The sequence below is a fragment of the Austrofundulus limnaeus genome, unplaced genomic scaffold, assembly GCF_001266775.1.
Source record: "Austrofundulus limnaeus strain Quisiro unplaced genomic scaffold, Austrofundulus_limnaeus-1.0 Scaffold561, whole genome shotgun sequence".
Lineage (NCBI taxonomy): Eukaryota > Metazoa > Chordata > Actinopteri > Cyprinodontiformes > Rivulidae > Austrofundulus > Austrofundulus limnaeus.
Genome location: NW_013952963.1, coordinates 65,320 through 80,968, shown reverse-complemented (window position 1 = coordinate 80,968; position 15,649 = coordinate 65,320). Strand labels below are relative to the sequence as shown.

The 15,649-nt window shown below is 37.3% G+C and overlaps 1 protein-coding gene across 1 annotated transcript in view; it reads left to right on the top strand.

Moving 5' to 3' along the window:
• Nucleotides 1-15,649, top strand: part of LOC106530806 (semaphorin-6D) — a gene marked incomplete at both ends in the record, with an annotated part of 126,542 nt that overhangs the window by 81,969 nt on the left and 28,924 nt on the right. Inside the window, 1 exon segment of the mRNA XM_014026514.1 lies at nt 13,434-13,531.

Sequence of the window (15,649 nt, the reverse complement as noted above, 5' to 3'; positions counted from 1 at the left end):
TATATATATATATATATATATGGAAAAATGAGTAAAGACAACTGATAAATTGGTTGATGATAAAAGCAAAAGATTTCCATTGAGGACGATACACTGACTGTTGTGTTCAGGTGCAGTTCCTTTAGCGATGGATCAGTCAGCTGACCGCTGCTCGCCGGCGACGGAAGTCTGAGCGACAGATGGCGATGACGCTCCACAGCGACGGCGCCGTTCTGCTGGAAACATATCAAATCAGAGGGTTTAGCAGAGATTTAAACCCCTCTGCAGGCCGAGCTGTTCACTTAGTCACTGTTATTATTTATCACAATGAGCGCCGCCGAAGGAGGCGGGTCGGTGAATAAAACACGGCCTTTTGCTTCAGAGAGCGAGGAAATKATGAAAATATATTTACGTTCAATGCAAAACCCTGATGTGACATTTTCAAGTTTACTGACTGCAACCATCTGTGACAAAAAGTGGATGAAATAAACTCTAAAGGCAGAAGTTTCCCTCCAAACTGTTTTGATGTACTGGGTTATAAAATAAAGATGTATTTGATTAAAGTAGTTAAAATTTCAACTCTATGCTTTTTGAAACATAAAGTCTGGTTTGATATTAAAATAGATAGTGTATTGTTATCAGGCTTTTTCATAAAACTTAGTAGCTCTGAATTAAACTTGATGGTTTCGTTTTTAGATTTATGTCAAAAATCAGAAACTCGTTTAAAACTTTATCTTTATTTTATCCAAAAAAAGCTTCAAAATCTCTTAGAAAACAGTATAGTAGCTGCTTGTCCAATGAAAAATACCACAACACAGTTTAGTCATTTAGAATTTCTTTGGTACCAYTTTGCTCCCTTTTAGCTTTTCCCTCTAACATTTTCTAACCCAGTCTGAAGATCCTGAACCAGTGGTTTTAACCTCTGTCCATCTGTCTGTAACAGTTTAATTACAAACATTAAATCGTACTTACATGCACTAATAAGTGCATGTAAACATTAAGAAGAGTCCATGTTGGTCTCGTCCTCTTTACCCTTTATCCCAGAGAGACTGCAGTAATCTGAATCTGCTCACCAATCATGTGGCTGCTTGCACTCGCCCCTCCTCAATTGACTGAGCTTCTCTGTTGGGAATCAGCTGAAACCTTTRACCTCGACCCCCACGTCCTTACAGGGCGCTGAGCTGGCCTGGTCCTATTTCAGCCTCCTCCGGTGTTTTTATTATTATATTTTTCCCTTCAGACCTTTCACATCCAGGCTCCACTAAAAGATGCCAATTAAACCGATCATGTTTTTGGCTTCACCTTTACTTGCGATCCCTGACTCGCTGCTTGTTTCTCTCTAAAACTTTTCTTACTGTAATTCAAACTCTGCTGCAACTCCTCTGATGGTCTAATGCTTAGCGTTTATTATAAAAAACAAAAACAGACAGGTTTTATGAGCAAACAAGGCAGCACGTACTATTGTTTCATAGATGGCGGAGGAATAGCTGCCATCGCTTTAGAAGTTAAACATATAATTTCTCTTAAAAAGTGTCCACATTGTGGTGGATCTCTACTGTTACTTTTGTACGCAAGGATTGTTTTTGTTATTCAGAATTGTCGACTTTAAATCAACATTTTCAGACTTTATGTGGATTTCAGTTTTTGCATTGGTCTGCTTTAAATGCCAAAAAGAGTTTAGCAAGAGTTAGAGGATATAGTTATTAGTGCTGGGTGGTATGACTCAAGTTTTTGTTTTTATTTTCACATATTTTCAACAATTATACCGCTACCCTTGTTTTTATGGAGAGAAAATAGACTCGTATAGTTTGTGGGTGCGTAATAAAATTTGTGGGTGCGTAATAAAATTTGTGGGTGCGTGATAAAGTTTGTGGGTGCGTAATACAGTTTGTGGGTGTGTAATACAGTTTGTGTGTGCGTAAAACATGATTTGTAACCTGTAAAAATATTTTGTGCATAACTTCAGGTAAATGTAGTTTTGTCTGTGCGCATTTAAAGACTTGTGTGCATAGAAGCTAGTTTGAATGTGTAATTATTTGTGCGGTTGAAGGTAAGAAAGTTGTATGTGAAATTTTAATGTTTGTGTAAATTATAATTGTGCGTGTGTACTTTCATTTTGTATTCGTAACTTATTAATAGTTTTGTGTACATTTGAACACACACTTGCAAATACTTGAAGTTACGCACAAAATGTTTTTACAGGTTACAAATCATGTTTTGCACACACACAAACTGTATTACGCACAGACAAACTGTATTATGCACACACAAACTATCACGCACCCACAAATTTTATTATGCACCCACAAACTATGAGTCTATTTTCTCTCCATATACAGTATACAGTACAGTATATTTGACTGCATTTTTCTTTTCATCACAGCCCAGCTGATGATAAAATGTACAAAAGCTGCTTATTGATTAGCAAACTWTGGTAAGCTGAAATTACTCTTTCTACAACACAGAAACTACTTATTGACTTATTTTTTCTGTAATTCTCTTTGTGTCGCTGTTTCCCTCATCTACATGTCTTTTCTTCTCTGCCTGGTTGTAGACAGTCGTCACGCATTCTGGTAAAGGTTGTGAAGGAGGAGGTTTGAGCAAAGATCATTATCAGGTCTATCATTTTATGTTATTTAAGCTTAACAGAAYGACTCAGCCTCCGTGCATCGGTCAACCTAACCCAAGTACATAATTATGTCCCCCTAAAGTCCACCAGGCTTTTCACAACAGAAGTACATAAAYGTCTCATACATCAGGCAAATTTATGTTGCACATGAAATCGATCCATGCAAGAGGTGTATACTACGTTCAGTAATGGCAAAAACTGAGTTTTTTTTTAAACATCAGTCAATGTAAGCAGCGGAATCAACACCTGTGGCCGCTTATGGAATTTGTTCCAACACTATTGTTAGCTTGCTAATGCACATAGCGGTCTTGTGTCTCCCATGAAACATTTCACTGACAAGCATGATATTACGATTCAAATGTGTACAGGCTATTTAAACTGGTATGTCGATATTCAGAAAATTCATATCATAACTTATACAAACCAGTTTACCACCCAGCACTAATAGTTATTGCATGTTTACATTTGGTTTTGCTTTCAACAGGTGACAAGGTCCCTGTCCTGTTGGCGATCTGAAGAGTAGCTGTGTTTCCATTGACCATGAAAATGCACAAATTAGAATTTCGAAAATAAATTGGCTCAATGGAAACATATCAATTTAAAAAAAATAAGTTTTTCGACAAAATATTTTTGCACTAGGATAAGATGGTATTTCGGCCATATCGAAATTGGTGTTTTTTGCAAAACTGCAATGGAAACACTTTTTTCGCATCACGGGAGTCACGTGATCAACAACCAGCTGTTTCTACTGGCGAAAAAAATGACGAAGAAGAAGATAACAGGAAGTAGTAGTAATATCACAGAAGTAGTAAAATAAAGTAGTAAACACACTGACTACAATTTCCCAAAAACACAGCATACGTAGCCGCTCCCAAGTAGGGACTTGTCRCTGGAAAGCCTCGATAAAAGACGCCGACGTCTCCTCTAATGATAAGCGCTAGTGTCGCAGTAGCAACATGCTATGTGTTTACATCCATTGCCGCCATGTTTGTAGTGACTTATCGCGAGAACAAGTGTATTCACGCGTGAATTTAATAGCATTTCTTACTTAATGGAAACACTGCAGTTGCGAAACTGTGTTTTTCGACATTAACAGGACATTGACAATATTTTGTGCACATTTGCAAAGGAAATGCAGCCAGAGACTGGTTTTCTAGTTGTTGAGCTTTAACAACCCAAGTTCCTTTCAGTCTGTTTTAAGCAACCGTCTTCATATTCTATAAAGCTCCATCCAGTAAAATTTACTAACCAAACTTGTTTTGTCTCAGTCCCAGAAATATTTTTGGGTACTTGTCTTTGCACTTTGGCAAATTCCTCTCGGTTTTTTTTTTTTTTTTTTTTTTTTGTGTGTGTGTTTTTCTGCCAATAGTAGGCCCCTCCTGGGTGTTGAATACATCATGATTCAAAATGGGACCTTGGAGTTCAGCTTTAATTGTTTTGGACAGTTTCCTTSGCTCATTTTTTTAACCATCTGCACTATCTGTCTGATCAACCTAGGGTTGTATTTCCTCTTGTGTTCATGTCCTGGGAGGTTGGCTACAGTCCCATAAGCCTTATATTTTTAATAATATTGGCAGCTGTGGTCAGAGGGACATGAAGTTGACTGGAGATGGTTTTGTAGCCTTTATGTTGAACGTAGATACAGTATCTTTAATCTTCTTTTGGAGCTTCTCTGACAGCTCCTGTCTTTGTTTTCTCTGTGTTCTGCGCAGTGAAAACAACAAACTACTCAGTGGCTGTTTGTTCTCTTTAAATAGCCTGAAAGGCCAATGAAAAGCTTGAAGATACCTGTGATACTAATTAAAGTCAAACATTTAGTTTGAAACAAGACTATAATACAACTAAGGGTCCCAACAACCCTGTTTTTACTAGTTTACCATTACGTATCCATTAAATAATTGCTTTTCACAAGAAATAAAACATGGCTTCATTGAACTGTAAAGGGACCAACACATTTCTCCACATACTGTTGGTTTGATGGTCAGACGGGTGCAACTGGTTATTATAGCAACATGTGTCTGTTTTAAAATATACACATTTAAAGTAGTTTTCTCCTTTACTTCTTTATGCCTGAACTTATCCTTTTTATGTCGCCATCATACACCTGCTTTCTAAAAAGACACTTTTTTTTGCCTAATGGGCCAATGTCAGCGCTGCAATGGTGAGAAATCAAGACGCTGTTGAAGCTCTTTTTTTAACTTCAGAATAACAGGAGGACAGGAATCAGAGAAAATCAAGACACTATGAAAAGAAATGCAGCAATAAAAGAGGTTTCTTTTATGAAGCCGAACAATGGAGATGTGAAAGTACCTGAAGCACTTACCAACAGCCTGATGATGATTGGGATGTACTGATTTGATGATGCGAGTAGAAGAAAGTCGGCGCCTTCTGATCTGAACTGAGATGTGTTATTATTTTTAAAGACGTTTCAGGTAGATTGGAGCTTGTGTTGTCCTCGCATGTACAAAAAAAATTGTGTATGCGTTTAGAACATATTCATAAGCACAATAAAATAAGAAATGTACAATGAAAAACCTTTTTCACTGAGCTGGTAGAGTGCGGGACACAGCGTTGTCTATTTAGCAAATTATTCACTATATTTAGCAAGTTTTCAGACCATCTACTTGTAAGAAAATTTAGTGTTCATTAACTGTAGTCGAGACAAAAACACACAAATGTTAAATAAATTGAAATGTAAAGGAATGAGGACCATACAAACACCAGTGACTGGAATATGAACGGTGGTTTAATGCTTTTCAAGCAAGCCGGAAACCAACRCTGACAAGAAAACCGGAAGTTCCAGCATTTATACACATTTCTTCAATGCCTAGCCCGCCCCCTACTGGCCTACGGCTGAATCGCAGGCACTCTGAACAGCAATTACTCACCTTATGTTTTATAAACGTTTCTTATGTGTTGAAAAAATGTTTCGGACATGTATCTAAACTATTTCAATCAAGACATAACAATAGTTAAACAATGGATTATAACAGTCAATACTTAAAAAGGAAAACTAAGAAAATGGTGTAGTGCTTGTAAAATCAATCACTAACCTGACTAATAAATTTCTTCAAAATCCCCATACTGACTATTTTTAAAGAAAATCGAGCAGCAACAAATATACAGTGAGTTTGTTCTTCTTTTAGTGAGACTTCAATCTGTCGATCTGTTTGATTACTCTGGCCGGCTTTCTCAAGGACCCGGATGTGTGGCACAAAAATCTGAATTTTAGAACTGAAATTGAATAATGGAACTGAAAATGAAAGTAGACAAACTTAACTTTTAATGTACCAAAATACAGTTTCAAAGCAAATTAAATCAAATTCTAAACTTTAAATTCAGTTTCAAATCATTAAATTAAGTTTCAATTTAGTAAAATTAATTTTCAAACCAATGTATTCCGTTTTAAATTCAGAAATTCAAATTCAATTCCTGCTGGCACAAAATTTATCCCAAACACAAAATGGGAAACAAAATTACAAAAATATTGAAGATGAGTGATAGACTGGAGTGAGAATTATGTGGACAAGAAAATAGTGAGAGTGACAGAGTCTGTTGTTTAAAGAAAGGAGGTGAAGAAGAAGAGCCCATTTAATGATTCTCGATCTAACAAGGTTTCAGCTCATGGACTTTCCATTTTTATTTCACCATAGCAACGAGAGACGGGGGTTGGGGGTGTCATTAGGGCAGTTGTGTTGGACACCTCACAACAGAGAAATGCTGACCTTTAAATCATGGCTGGATAATTGAACCGAAGCATCGGGACCAGGCTTAGAGGCATCAGCCATCTTTCAGAAAGTGTTTCTGCATGATGTGTGACCTTAAGACACAAAGCAGGAAAATAATAGATTAAAAAAGAAACCCTGAAGACATAAAAAGCAATCTTAAATAATAAGGGCAACTTTTAACAGAAAAATAAAAATAAACTAAAGTGTTCAGTGACACCACAAAACCAAAACTAAAATGTATAAAATGATCACAACTGCAGAATACCTATTCCAAAAATACTTCAAAGAAAAAAACATTTAGAGTTTAATGAATTGCAGGGATTTAATATTAATCTRCATTAAACTGTTTTTATCAAGTGTTTAATGACGTGTTGGAACAGAACATTTGCAGTCATGTAAAACACTGAGTTGCAGGAGACTTATCTTGTCCAAGAATCAGTTCTCAAAATTCCTGAAACTCAATTTTGGGATTTTTATTATCATCAGAACTACAACCTGTGAAACTSTTCCTACACTACTTACCCTCTCCCCACTGTGAGCTCTGCTACCTTATTTCATGTCACTCATTCCCATTTATATATCTTTAATATTTTTGTTCAATTTTACTTTGCTTTTCATCTAGTTGTTCCACAAAAAAAGTTAAAAACGGTTGTGTTTTTGTTTTTATGAAAAGACTAAATCAAACAAAACAAAAAAAAAAGTCCTCTCTCTCCAACATCCCCACTTGTCAAGACAAGTGTTTATGCAGCGGAGCATCAAAAGATAGCCTTGCTTCATCTTTCTAAACATCCTCTTTTTRTAAACTACAAAATGTTTTGTTAAAGCAGGACGATGATGAATGAGCAGGAAAGTCTGCAGACGGTTTTAAGAGCCATTACAGGGTCCGTAAATCCCAGCAGCGCTCCTGCAGAGCCCGAACACCATTAAGGACCCCTGAAGTCTTTTTATTAAAASGGCTGCGACACCGTTTGGTAATTCTTATTTGTCACTTGCTGTGTTGTTCTGAATGCTGTGGCAGCACAAACTGGGCGCAGCTGCCAATAAAGCTTTTAGGCTGTTGTGATCTGCAGAGATTGCATAAAGTCGTAAAACCGGGAGAGCGAGGGAGCGAGACAAACAAAATGAATAAATGAATGGCTGTAAAATGTAAAAGGATGGAARGTGGGGGGTTAAACTGCAGGAGAGGACAAAGATGGATAAAGAAGTTAAGCAAATGTCAGTGTGGTGATGAAAGTAAATCCACAGCAGCGGAGTGATAGCTGCAGATAGTCACAGAGGATTAACCTTGGAAAAAGATCACATGTGGGATTAGAGCGGGACAAACAGATGTAAATCAGACTCTGCCCATTGGCTTGTGTGTGTGTGTGACATAAGCGATAAAGCTCAGATGTGTTGTTGAGAGGTTTAATATGGTTTCTGACTGAAACAGCAATATAAACATGAAGCATCAAAATGACACTATAGAAACTTCTGACCCCGGYCAATCAGAGGGTCTCCTTTAACAACTGACAAACCTGCACGGCTGCCACTGCTTATTGCTTTAAAGCTGCTCTGATTAATCGATTTGTTTCTCTTTTCTTAGTTCGCCACACATCAGGTGGTATTTTTAGAGCTCTCTTTGKCCCATAAAAGCGTAAAATGTCCAATTTCCATTCATACAATCCAAAGAAAACTCATAAAATTTTGTAATTGGGACGGCAGGAAATGTGTTTGGCATTTTCTTCTCCAAAGTGAGAATCCCACATGTCGCCAAGCATTAATACTCAGCTAATGGCTGTGCACTRTTATGAAGGTGTTGCTAATGCTCATATGGAAAAAAAAAAAGGTTGGTTGTTTTTGTGACTATTAAGAGAGCAGAAATAGTTGTTTTGCTTTACTGTGGTATAAATAAGGTTTATTAGAAATCTTTCCACCTATTTATTTTCTGCAGCTCCTTTTTAAGTTGCTGCTAACTTGTCAAATGTATGAWCAACCCTTGATCATATGGAAAAAACACAGAAGAAAACAAACTTTTTAGATCTGTTGGAGTTTAAGAAATAAATATAGTTTTTATATAAGCCAAACTGCAGGGATTTTGAGTGATAAAGAAAAGATTAAATCAAAGTGTTTGAATTGTTAATGTAATATATAGGTTTGAATTTGCTGCCAATACAAACAATTTGCTTGTCCTGAGTGGTATTTTCTGATCAAATTATTTCTTCATAATTAATTAAAGGTTTTATACAAATAGATTTATCAGCTGATGACTATGAAGCATCTAGTTCATCTTTTAAAGCTCTCACACAGGTTCAGGCTTTTTTAAATTAAATGAAAATTGGCTTGTTTTAATGGCGTGTTGGTGCTTTTATATAACAATGTGGATCAGCTACTAAACCAACTCTCGAGCAGCTGAAGGAACAGCAGGTGGATTTATTAGAAGTTTAACTTTTGAATCCTTGCCAATGTCTGCCATCGCAAAACGTTGGGACTTTCTCACAAAAACTGATCCGCTGGAGTCCTCTTGGAACCACTCGCTGTCTTTGTTTCCAAGTACAAAATGGTTAAMAATGCCCACTGTGTGATCATTACTATTTCCCTTGTAATCCCCGTCACAATGAAAGGGGCTTCTCAAAGCAAGCCTGGATGATAATTGTAGACATTCAGCTGCCGTTTTTAGGGGATGTGCAGTCTGGATTGGTCTATTTACAGTTCAACACTCACCTATGGTGATGAGGTATGAATTATGAACAGAAAATAAATAAATAAATAAATATATAAATCCTGGATACAAGTGACTGAAATGAGCTCCCTCTGTAGGCTGGCCTCAGCTTCAGGGGTAAGTTAAGGAGCTTCATCATCCAGAGGGAGCTTAGAGTACCTCTGCTGAGGTGGATCTTTTGGAGGTTTTCCAGGCACCTCTTTGGATGAAAAACCGAGTCCTCTGTGAAAACCCAACACAAAGAGAACATGCAAATTCCACACAGAAAGACCCCAGGCCCTAACCAGAGATCAAACCATTGTTGCTGAGTGGCAACAGTACTAACCGCTAATCCATCGTACTTTCACAAGATGGAATTTTACCAATTACCAATCARCTGGCCTTATTTACGATTCCCGTACGCAACAATTGACCTGTTTAAACGTGACAAGCAGCATGGAATTTGGTAGGAATGTAGATGTGTCCAAATTACACTGTGCCTGTCAACATTCTTACYATAGACCCCATATTTGAGGAGGGGGCTCCATCTGAAATGGGGGGTGTCCTTGGACATACAAAAATGCTTAACTTATAAACTATTCAACATAGGAGCTTCAGAATTTTTTTTGTTATTAAGCTTTGAAGACAAATCCATCAGGCCCACCAATGAGCACCCCCCACCCCTCTTGACCCCCCCACCCAAAACAATAAATCCATTCTGGTGACTGCTGAGTTCTGGTGCATTGGTGCTTTGCATATGTGCGGGGGTCATGTATGATGTATGCAGTGTCTAGTTCTTTTGTTGAATTTGGCACATCCAAAGTGAAACAGGAAGTGACATCAAAGTTCCCTGGTCTTTGAAACATCCGATGCTTTGCTGCAGTCTATCTGTGTTGTTAACTTTTGTAGCATGCTAGGCTTACATGCCATCACTTCCTGTTGTTACACATGCACATATCTCATCTCAGTAGTTTATATATGTGTGTGTGTGTGTGTGTGTATGTATGTGTATGTATATATATATATATATATATAATTAATCACTGAAAACCAAGAGCTTGTAGACTTATTCATCTTCAGTGTTGACCATACATCTATATACATGTCACACATCCACCTCCTACTCTACATTTTCCCATGATCCTCCACTGTTTAACCTTGCTAAGGTCACTTCTAATTGGTGTCCGCTTGTTGTAATCGCTCCCATTACCTCGCTGGAAGGGTTGTGCAACAAGCTGGTGTGCTTCCATTAAGAGATGGGTTTTATTCCAGGGCGGTTGAGGGAATCACACAGCTGTTAAATCTGAATGATTTTTCTCATCTCTGCAAAAAAACAAACTCCAGATATCTTCTGAAGATCCAGTGAAGGAGGAGAACATCTTGGTCATTAATTCCTACTCCTCCTCTGCATGCTAATCTAACACCCATGTTGATCATTTTGTGGCTAAGATGCTTTTTCATGAATGGGATCTCAGAGATTGGCTTCAGGCCAAACATCAGCTGATTAGATTAATTTTTTTATTATTCTTTTTTCTTCGATCTGGAGTTCTGCCACAAGATGAGATTTCAATTCTCCAGAGGCTCGATTTCCAATCCTCGGAGTGGAGAAATCCAATTAGTTCCAGAACGTGAAGGCTCCTGCTCCGCAGCAGCAGGAGATGGAGCATTCCTTTATGGAACATGTGGGGCTTGGTGCACGCTGCTGTTAATAAATTAATTCCCATTGAAATTTGTTTCTTAAACAAAGTGGAAAATAAACATTTACTTTTTGTATGAATTCCAGACAATTTTTTTCGTTGTGAATAATTTGGAATATTTGTTATTCATGTGAATTTTGAGATCTCTGCTGGGCGGGGATGTAAAAACACCTCTAAGACTGCACTGGGAATGTTCCTGGATGTCAGTGATGTAGACWTTTCTGCATAAAGACCAACATTTAAATTCTTCAGATGTAAAAGGATCAAATAATGGAAAACATTGAATTTATTTAGCGTTTGGGTCCAAGTTATCTTTATTTTTGATTTGATCATCTGTACTTTATACTTGATTTATTTAAATKTTCCATTTTTTAAGCCAACAAATATTAGGGGAGACCGGGGACAGTTGCAACACGTTTTGCATTTGACTCTGTTACTCAGAGATGGTTTGAATTAGACAAACCAAATTTTAATACAATAAACTTATATCTGTCTGTTAATTGTACAAACCATTTATAGATTATTAAAGCATGTACGTTCTTCACAATTTGCATTTGAAAATGAAAAGTCAGATGTTGCAACTGACCCCAGCACTGGGGACAGTTGCAACCTTGTTTGGGGGTGGTTACAACATATTATTAATACAATATATTTCACTGTAAAAAAAGTTTTATTATTTCTATATTTATATTATTGCTAAATTTATAAAAACTAAGTTATAATGGTATTAGGGTTAGGAACAGTAAGCAAACAAGGACCCCCATGACATCAGGACCCCCTGCAGTTTGCTTATCGTCGTGGAGTTGGAGTTGACGACGCCATCATACACCTGCTTCAACAAACCCACTGTCATCTGGACAAAGCAGGCAGCACTGTGAGGATCATGTTCTTTGATTTCTCCAGTGCTTTTAACACAATTCAGCCTGAGTTACTTTGTCTGAAACTCCAGAAGACTCAGGTGGAGGCCTCAACAATCGCCTGGATCAAAGACTACCTGACAAACAGACCACAGTTTGTGAGACTGMAGGACTGTGTGTCTAACCAGGTGGTCAGCAGCACAGGAGCACCACAGGGAACTGTACTCTCACCATTCCTGTTCACACTGTACACTTCAGACTTCCAGCACAAGTCAGACTGCTGTCATCTACAGAAATACTCAGATGACTCTGCAGTTGTTGGGTGTATCAGAGATGGACAGGAAGCTGAGTACAGAGAGCTGGTGGACCGCTTTGTGGCATGGTGTAGGAACAATCATCTCATCTTGAATGTGAACAAAACAAAGGAGATGATTGTAGATTTCAGGAGAAATAGTGCTAGATCAAACCCTGTTTCCATCATGGGAGAAGATGTGGAGGTGGTTGAGGATTATAAATACCTCGGTGTTCATCTGGACAACAGATGGACTGGAGACTCAACAGTGAAGCAGTCTACAAGAAAGGACAGAGCAGACTGTACTTCTTAAGGAAGCTGAGATCCTTCAATGTCTGCAGCAAGATGCTGCAGATCTTCTACAAGTCTGTTGTTGAGAGCGTCATCTCTTCTGCCATCATCTGTTGGGGCAGCAACATCAGAGCCAGGGACCTAAAAAGGCTAAACAACCTGATAAAGAAGGTTGGTTCTGTTCTGGGGATGACTGTGGAACCTCTGGAGATGATGGTGCAAAGAAGGATTTTACATAAAATCAAGAACATTGTGGACAACCCTGACCATCCTCTTCATCAGACTGTCATAGAAAGACAAAGTGTCTTCAGTYGGAGGCTTCTTCAACTTCGCTGTAATACAGACCGCTACAGAAGATCTTTCCTGCCCACAGCCATCAGCATCTACAATAAGTTTTTAGTTAAATGAGTTACAACAACACCTAATTTCCCTCTGRGATCAATAAAGTATTTTTGAATTAGAATTGAATTTGAATTATGGTGTTATTTATTCTTTTTGATCAAATGATGAATATAGATTAGCCTTGATGAGTAGACCTTGTATACAGATGTTAAAGACTCTTATTGACATAAAATACAGTTGACTTTTGAGATAAGAATAATAGAACAATTTGTGAGGCAATTAACTTTTGTTTTGCCTATTGTCACAGTACGCCTACATTATGCAACATTTACACTGAAAGAAACTGGGATTTTAAAACCATTGTTGAAAACAACTGCAGAAAATACATCTTAATCACTTTTATGTTTTAAACTATAAAACTGTCATGAATACCCAATACCCTTTTAAGTATAAACTTAATTTCAACATCTTAATATCATCTGTATGTGCTCTGTTTTTATATGGACTTATTGTATGTTGCAAATGTCCCCCTTCCTGTCAGCCATGATAAAACCTCATGTGTTAGCTAAATAAGCTGATCTGGAAACATGTTAACTATATTAGGTAAAAGTCAACATATCACTTATTTAAACCATATAAGTTTGAGCTGGATCACAAAAACAGTGACAACAGTTTAACAAAAATAAAGCTGGGCAAAAAAAAAATACTTTCGTTCCTCAAAAACAATGTTTTTCAAATAAATCCTGGAGCAGTTTTTGAAACTGTTTACTTTTTCTTTGCAAGGTGGAGCATCTACCTGAGCATTTGCAGTGTGAGTGTCATCACTCGAGCTTGTTTCTGTTTGGAGAAAAAGGACGTGTTGCAACCGTCCCTTGTTGCTACTGTCCCCGGTCTGCCGTACTTAATGTTTATGTAAAATAGTTGTTTTTCTTTTCTTGCAGGACATCTGAGGGGGTCCACCCCCGCCTCCTGAATCCTTCTTACATCCAGTTCTCCTTTTTCAAACCTCTACTGGTGGGACGCTGCAAACCTTCCTACTGTAAGTTCACATGTTTTGTCCTGTTTTGTGATTTTTTTTTTCTTCATTAGCTTTTTTTTTTTGGCTAGAGAAATGTTAATTTAGTTGTGAAGTGCCTATGTGTACTGTATGTCTTGCTATCATTTCACTCTAACAGCACAAACTGAAGGATAATTCAAAGGTTGTTGACCCATTAGTGAGTATTTATGAAATCATATGAGTCATAGATATTGAATATATTTGTTGTAATTCTGTCACACAGCAGCATTTGAAGGTTTTCTGTCCTTTTCTGATTTATTTTTAAGTATAGTTATAATACAATTTGCTAAGCCGCAGGGTTTAAAACCCATGTATGATTTGGAACTGTGTTAAATTCTAACACTAACAGCATAAAAACTTCTGGATTTTGGACAAATCCTAAMAACCCCATGAAAATAGGATAATGGCTTTTCTCCTTCAAGTGCAGCTTCTGAGGAAACACCACGACTGCTGGACCAGCTGAAAAATAATTCCGCTTTTAGACTTTTTTGTTGTTTGTCTGAAGTGACTTTTCAGTCTGGTTTCAGCAGATGCTTTGCAGTTCTTTGGATAAGGAGGTGAAGAGATAAAAAAAATAAAGGAAATATCAAGTTAAGTGAGTAATAAAGCAATKGATGCTTTTTGAAATGGCGACCTTGAGTAATAAATAGCAGGAGAGTGCACAATAAAAAAATAAAAATTAAAAAAATTACCCAGAAGGATAAAGTTTATAAGAAACCTCATAACATTGTCTTTTCCAGTCATCTCAGTGTCTCTCTTTCTTTTTTCATCATGTCTCGTAGTTAATTGTCGCTTCATTTACATCTTTATCTACTTTATCCCAAACCTCCGCCTCTTCCTTCTTTCTCCTTTTCCTCCCAGCTGTCTGCTTGTTTTGTTTCTTCCTCATCATCAAAATAACTTCTTCTTTTTTTTCACTTTCTGATACATTGTGTTCGTCTTTTATCCTTTGTCCTTTTCTCGCTCTGCCGTAATGAATTCCTTTTCACTGCTTTTATTCCCCTCATCTCCACCCATTCATCTTCACTCATTCATTCAGTTTGTTTTACCCCTTCATCATGTTCACCTCATTTACTCACGCTCTCTGCAGCTGACCCTCAGTTTCCATTATTCAACTGTACAAATTTCCCTCGGAGCTCTTTTTAACTCCCATTCACTGTTTTTCATTCAGAGAACGACATTCAGAAAGGCACAAACAGCTACACACCCAGCCACACAAGTGTTTCAGTTTGACTGTACTTTACTCAAATGGAATGAATTCCAACGAGACAATCAGTGCAGGCATCCGTTATGTGAGCACATAGACTGGTAATGATTTTTTTTATAATAACCTCTGAATATGAATTAAAGTAGAGGAATAAAAAGGGTTTTGGAGGCCAGGTGTTTTGATGCTGCAGCCGTTTGCTGCCTCTTGTTCAGGCAGGCTCTGACAGAACATAAGATTTGGTCTTTATAATTTACAAATGATTGCTCTGTTTAATGTATTTGGGTGTTTGACGTCACTGCAATCTTCAAATCTGAGAAAAAAAAAACCTCGCTGTAGCAACATCTGTTGTGTCGTCTGTAACTAACTTGTGAAGAAACAATTCAAGTATTGCGCATGTCAAAGCCTTGATAGTGTAATTCTGTTGTAGTTCCAAGAAATTATCAAAGAAAGTGTATCAAATCAAACACCAAAAAAGCATCATGTAAAAAAAGAAGAAAAAATATATATATGTTGAAACAAACAATGGGAACTTGAAGAAATCTTTGTCCTGATTTTTGTTTTTTAAACAATTTAGAAAAACAATGAAACCAGCAGAAATGGAGACAATCAGCTTGTATTGTAAATCATTTTATGTTTTGTCAATGCAAATCTTTACATTTTCTTGCAYCAACACGTATTAGTCTTAAACCTTTTGTTTTCCTATTAGACCACCTCTGCATTGTCAGAAATTAACAAATAGCTTGAAATATTGACGGTGTCTGGCAGCCGTACAGTACACCAATACTACAGTATTACCAGTAGTACTATAGTAGTTCTGTAGTACTACCAGTACTACAGAAAACCAATGCTGTCTACTGTAGAGGTATAGAAACACCCAAAAACACAAGTTTATT